The sequence below is a fragment of the Phyllobates terribilis genome, unplaced genomic scaffold (genome assembly GCF_046119375.1).
Source record: "Phyllobates terribilis strain yellow unplaced genomic scaffold, ASM4611937v1 Scaffold_12__6_contigs__length_324123572, whole genome shotgun sequence".
In the NCBI taxonomy this organism is placed as follows: domain Eukaryota; kingdom Metazoa; phylum Chordata; class Amphibia; order Anura; family Dendrobatidae; genus Phyllobates; species Phyllobates terribilis.
In genome coordinates, this window is record NW_027362772.1 from 156853966 (window position 1) to 156860684 (window position 6719).

The following is a 6719-nucleotide window of genomic DNA, read 5'->3' on the forward strand; positions in this document are numbered from 1 at the left end:
TTTGGAGGATTTTTTCTTTTTATTTTCTGAGACCCATAACTTTTTAATTTGTAAAGTAGGGTTTTTCTTCGTTAGTTTTTTGTTTATTTATGTTTGTGCTTTTATATATAATATATATATATATATATATATATATATATATATATATATATATACACAGTACAGACCAAAAGTTTGGACACACCTTCTCATTTAAAGATTTTTCTGTATTTTCATGACTATGAAAATTGTACATTCACACTGAAGGCATCAAAACTATGAATTAACACATGTGGAATTATATACTTAACAAAAAAGTGTGAAACAACTGAAAATATGTCTTATATTCTAGGTTCTTCAAAGTAGCCACCTTTTGCTTTGATGACTGCTTTGCACACTCTTGGCATTCTCTTGATGAGCTTCAAGAGGTAGTAACCGGAAATGGTCTTCCAACAATCTTGAAGGAGTTCCCAGAGATGCTTAGCACTTGTTGGCCCTTTTACCTTCACTCTGCGGTCCAGCTCACCCCAAACCATCTCGATTGGGTTCAGGTCTGGTGACTGTGGAGGCCAGGTCATCTGGCGTAGCACCCCATCACTCTCCTTCTTGGTCAAATAGCCCTTACACAGCCTGGAGGTGTGTTTGGGGTCATTGTCCTGTTGAAAACTAAATGATGGTCCAACTAAACGCAAACCGGATGGAATAGCATGCTGCTGCAAGATGCTGTGGTAGCCATGCTGGTTCAGTATGCCTTCAATTTTGAATAAATCCCCAACAGTGTCACCAGCAAAGCACACCCACACCATCACACCTCCTCCATGCTTCACGGTGGGAACCAGGCATGTAGAGTCCATCCATTCACCTTTTGTGCGTCACACAAAGACACGGTGGTTGGAACCAAAGATCTCAAATTTGGACTCATCAGACCAAAGCACAGACTTCCACTGGTCTAATGTCCATTCCTTGTGTTCTTTAGCCCAAACAAGTCTCTTCTGCTTGTTGCCTGTCCTTAGCAGTGGTTTCCTAGCAGCTATTTTACCATGAAGGCCTGCTGCACAAAGTCGCCTCTTAACAGTTGTTGAAGAGATGTGTCTGCTGCTAGAACTCTGTGTGGCATTGACCTGGTCTCTAATCTGAGCTGCTGTTAACCTGCGATTTCTGAGGCTGGTGACTCGGATAAACTTCTCCTCAGAAGCAGAGGTGACTCTTGGTCTTCCTTTCCTGGGGCGGTCCTCATGTGAGCCAGTTTCTTTGTACCGCTTGATGGTTTTTGCAACTGCACTTGGGGACACTTTCAAAGTATTGCCAATTTTTCGGACTGACTGATCGTAATTTCTTAAAGTAATGATGACCACTCGTTTTTCTTTACTTAGCTTCTTTTTTCTTGCCATAATACAAATTCTAACAGTCTATTCAGTAGGACTATCAGCAGTGCATCCACCAGACTTCTGCACAACACAACTGATGGTCCCAACCCCATTTATAAGGCAAGAAATCCCACTTATTAAACCTGACAGAGCACACCTGTGAAGTGAAAACCATTTCCGGTGACTACCTCTTGAAGCTCATCAAGAGAATGCCAAGAGTGTGCAAAGCAGTCATCAAAGCAAAAGGTGGCTACTTTGAAGAACCTAGAATATAAGACATATTTTCAGTTGTTTCACACTTTTTTGTTAAGTATATAATTCCACATGTGTTAATTCATAGTTTAGATGCCTTCAGTGTGAATGTACAATTTTCAAAGTCATGAAAATACAGAAAAATCTTTTAATGAGAAGGTGTGTCCAAACTTTTGGTCTGTACTGTGTGTATATGTATATATATATATATATATATATGTATAAATAAATAAATATATATATATATATATATATATATATATTCTAGTGTTTAAAATAATTTATATCTTTGGAGGATTTTTTTTATTTTTTTTTTTTTTTACATTTTCAGAGACCCGTAACTTTTACATTTTTCTGTTGATGGAGCTGTTTGAAGTCTTGTTTTTTTACATGGGGATCTGTAGTTTTTATTTTTACCCTTTTGGGGTACATATAATGTTCTGATGGCCTTTTATTACATTTTCAGGGGAGGAGCATCGACCAGAAAAAAAAAAAAAAGTTCTGTTTCATTTTTATTATTTTTTTCTTTTTTTTTTGTATCTCATTGGTTAAATATTTTTCTATGTTGGTAGATCTGACTTTTGCAAACTTGGCGATACCAAATATGTTTTTTTTTTTTCTTTATTTGTTAAAAATTTTTAAACTTTTTTTTTTTTTTCACTTTAATTTTTCAATTCAATCTGCAATGTGATACTGTAGTATAAAAAAATGACGGCCCCTACAAAGCCTAACCTGTGACAGGGCTGCACAGAAGAGCCAAGATGGCAGCATCATGGCAACCCCTGTCATGTACCAGTTGGATCATATCAAGGGGTTAAAGGTGTTGTCCAAAATTAAAAAAAAAACATCTGCTTTCTTTCAGAAACAGTGCCACCCCTGACTATTTGTTGTGTCTGGTATTGCAGCTCAACCCTATTGAAATAAATGGAACTGAGCTGTAATACCACACACAACCTTTAGTCAGGAGTGGCGCTGTTTCTGAATGATATTTTTAAACCTGGATGACTCTTGAACTTTTTTTGGGGGTAGACATATCATGGCCACTTAGTGAAAAATAATATCAGCTGGTTCAACTGATGGCCTATAAAAAGGAGTCTCATTACCGAAACATCTCATGATGGGTAAAACCAGTGAGCTGTCTCAAGACCTTCTCAACTTATTGTTGCAAAACATACTGATAGCATTGACAAGAATTTCTAAACTACTGAAGGTTCCAGTGAGCGCTGTTGGGGCCATTGGAATCCCCCCCAAAAACAGGACTCTGACAGAAGCCCCGGCAGAGCTTTTGGATTCCTTCTTCCCTCCATCCCGACACTGTATGTTTGTTTTTTTTGTTTGTTTTTTTTTTTAGACATGCGCAGACGTAATCTATCATGCTATTTTGCATTTGTGAAAAGGAGACAGACGCCACCCAGATGGAGGCATCATAATAAACCAGTTTTTGGGGGATACCAATGGGAACCACGGCGTGTAGAGCAATGCATATGTGTGAGCTTAGACTTAGTTGTCTCTCGCTCTCTTCCTAGGTTTTTTGTGTTGCTGACTCTTCAGTATTTTCCTGCTAGGTAAGAATCTACTACATTGTTTATTTGGCCGCTCCTATAGTTTCTGCTGTGTCCTTGATATATATTTTTTTATTTGCACTGACAACATATATTAAAGGGGTTGTCTAAGCTTGGGGTACAAATCTGCAGTCGCACTATGTGACATCTCACAGTACACACTGTGATGATAACATGTGACTGTAAGTATGTGATTTGCATACTTCTGGCCACATTCCGACTAGGCGTGTCTGGCCTTGTATTGAGCGAGGTTGTGCACGTCTAGTCGGCACATGACCGCATGTATGCAATTCGCATACCTGTTCCCAGCACTGCAGAATCCTGACAGCGTGCACTGTGCACACTGTGAGGATACGTCCAATCCATTGTATTGTTGTACAGAAGGTAATTTATGAAATGCATGTCCCTGTGTACAGTCATGGCCAAAAGTATTGAGAATGAGACAAATATTAATTTTTCCAAAGTTTACTGCTTCATTTTTTGTAATGGCAATTTGCATATACTCCTGAATGTCAAAGAGTGATCAGCAATTACTGTACTTGCAAAGTCAATATTTGCCCAGAAAATGAACTTTAACCCCCAAAACACATTTCAACATCATTGCAGTCCTGCCTTAAAAGGAGCAGCTAACATCGTTTTAGTGATTGATCCATTAATACAGGTGTGGGTGTTGATGAGGACAGGGATGGCAATTAATCAGTCATGATTAAGTAAGAATGACATCACTGGACACTTTAAAAGGAGGCTGGTTCTTGGTATCATTGTTTCTCTTCAGTTAACCATGGTTATCTCTAAAGAAACACGTGCAGCCATCATTGCACTGCACAAAAATGGCCTAACAGGGAAGAGTATCGCAACTACAAAGATTGCACCTCAGTCAACAATCTATCGCATCATCAAGAACTTCAAGGAGAGAGCTTCCATTGTTGTCAAAAAGGCTCCAGGGCACCCAAGAAAGACCAGCAAGCACCAGGACCGTATCTTAAAACTTTCAGCTGCGGGATCGGACTACCAGCAGTGCCGAGCTTGCTCTGGAATGGCAGCAGGCTGGTGTGAGTGCTTCTGCACGCACTGTGAGGTGGAGACTCTTTGAGCAAGGGCTGGTTTCAAGGAGGGCAGCAAAGAAGCCACTTCTCTCCAGAAAAAACATCAGGGACCGACTGATATTCTGCAAAAGGTACAGGGAGTGGACTGCTGAGGACTGGGGCAAAGTCATTTTCTCTGATGAATCCCCTTTTCGATTGTTTGGGACATCTGGAAAACAGCTTATTCGGAGAAGAAGAGGTGAGCGCTACCACCAGTCTTGTCTCATGCCAACTGTAAAGCATCCTGAAACCATTCATGTGTGGGGTTGCTTCTCAGCCAAGGGAATCGGCTCACTCACAGTCTTGCCTAAATACACAGCTATGAATAAAGAATGGTACCAGAATGTCCTCCAAGAGCAACTTCTCCCAACCGTCCAAGAGCAGTTTGGCGCCCAACAATGCCTTTTCCAGCATGATGGAGCACCTTGCCATAAAGCAAAGGTGATAACTAAATGGCTCATGGAACAAAACATAGAGATTTTGGGTCTATGGCCTGGAAACTCCCCAGATCTTAATCCCATTGAGAACTTGTGGTCAATCATCAAGAGACGGACAAACAAAAACCAACAAATTCTGACAAAATGCAAGCATTGATTATGCAAGAATGGACTGCTATCAGTCAGGATTTGGTCCAAAAGTTGATTGAGAGCATGCCAGGGAGAATTACAGAGGTCTTGAAGAAGAAGGGGCAACACTGCAAATATTGACTTGCTGCATTAACTCATTCTAACTGTCAATATAACCTATTGGTACTCATAATATGATTGCAATTATATTTCTGTATGTGATATAAACATCAGACAAACACTAATAAAAACCAGAGGCCAGCAGATCATGTGAAAATATAATTTTGGTGTCATTCTCAATACTTTTGGCCATGACTGTACATATAATTCTGGCCCAAACTGTACATTATTTGATTTTGTACCAGCGTTAGTTTGTTTGTTTTTTTGTACAAAAAGCTTTACATAGGTGCGGAAAAAATACTGCAACATAATAGTGCTTAAAAGAAACATCAATAGTTTATTTTATCAATTAACAAAATACAAAGTAAATAAAAAAAAGAAATCTAAATCAAATCAATAGCTGGTGTGACTGCCCTTTGCCTAAGGCTCCATTCACACGTCAGTTTTTCGCGTACGAGTGCTATCCTGGGATATTCTATGTGTCGAATACTTTTTTTTTCTTCTGCGGACCTCATGGATATCGGAGACATGTCCGATTTTGATCCGAAGGTTGGATCAAAAGTGGCAATGCAAGTCAATGGGTCCGATTCTCATGGACTCTCAGAATGGAGGAGATGGAGAAATATTTTTTTTCTTAAATTTCTCCACTTTCGAGAAAATTGGATGACATTCATATGTCACTCTGATCAAAATAATCGATCCGATGTTCTCATACGTGTAAAAAAAAAAAAAAATCGGACGTCTGGATGAAACCTTCAAAACAGCATCAATTCTTCTAGGTGCACAATATCCAGGGGATGAAGCTTATTAGAGGACCCACTATTTTAAAAAAGTTTTAAAAGTCACCTGCTCTACAAAAAAATATATATATATAGAATTTATTTTAAAATATGCAAAAAAAAATACAAATTAACATCACAACACACCCACATGCACTCCAAAGGTACAAGGGGGTTGAGAGCGAAAATAAATGAAAAAAGAAAATGAACCCTGCCCCTCTTATCTCCTTTATAGGTTCTAACTTTCTAGGTTCTAACCACAGTTCCCCAAATCTTTGGCGATAACAGGATGAGGGAACTTAAACTTACACCACTTTTTGGCATAAAAAAGTCTCAAAGTTTGATTCTTGGGCGCGCTCACAGCAAGTGATGCACCAGACATACAAAGAGTTATTAAACTTACTTTCTGCATTACTTGCAGACATTTTAATTGCCTGCAGATCGATAGGAGTTTTTGAAAATATTTAAAAAAAAAACTAGAAGTTCGAATCACCAGGAATTTTTTTTCCAGTATTTTTGTATATTATATAATAAAATAAATGTTGTCAATCAAAACCTATAACGTTCCCACACAATTCAATCCCTCATACAGCTGTCGGCGAAAAATCACAAAGTTATGGCTCTTGAAAGAAAGGGATGCAAAAAAAAAAAATTGGCTATGACGAAAAGGGATTAAAATTAAATTACTTTTTTTGCTGCCTAAATTAATCTGATAATTTGCAGTTTTTTAGATCGACCCAGAGATATTCCATTAATATATCCCAAATTACACATCATCAGGATCAATTCCATCTTTATAATGTTTATTTAATTTACTTTGTCAATTGCCCTCTTAAAGGGGTTGTCCATCTTTGGGGACTATTTTTCCCCCAAAAATTTTTTTACATGTATTTTGGGTTAAAAAAATCATTTTTTCAGGTGGGCTTCGTTAAAATGTTGAATCATTTTGCTTTTACAGGTTCTTTATTTCCCTCCATATTCAGCGTTGGTGTCTGTGGTCATAGATCAG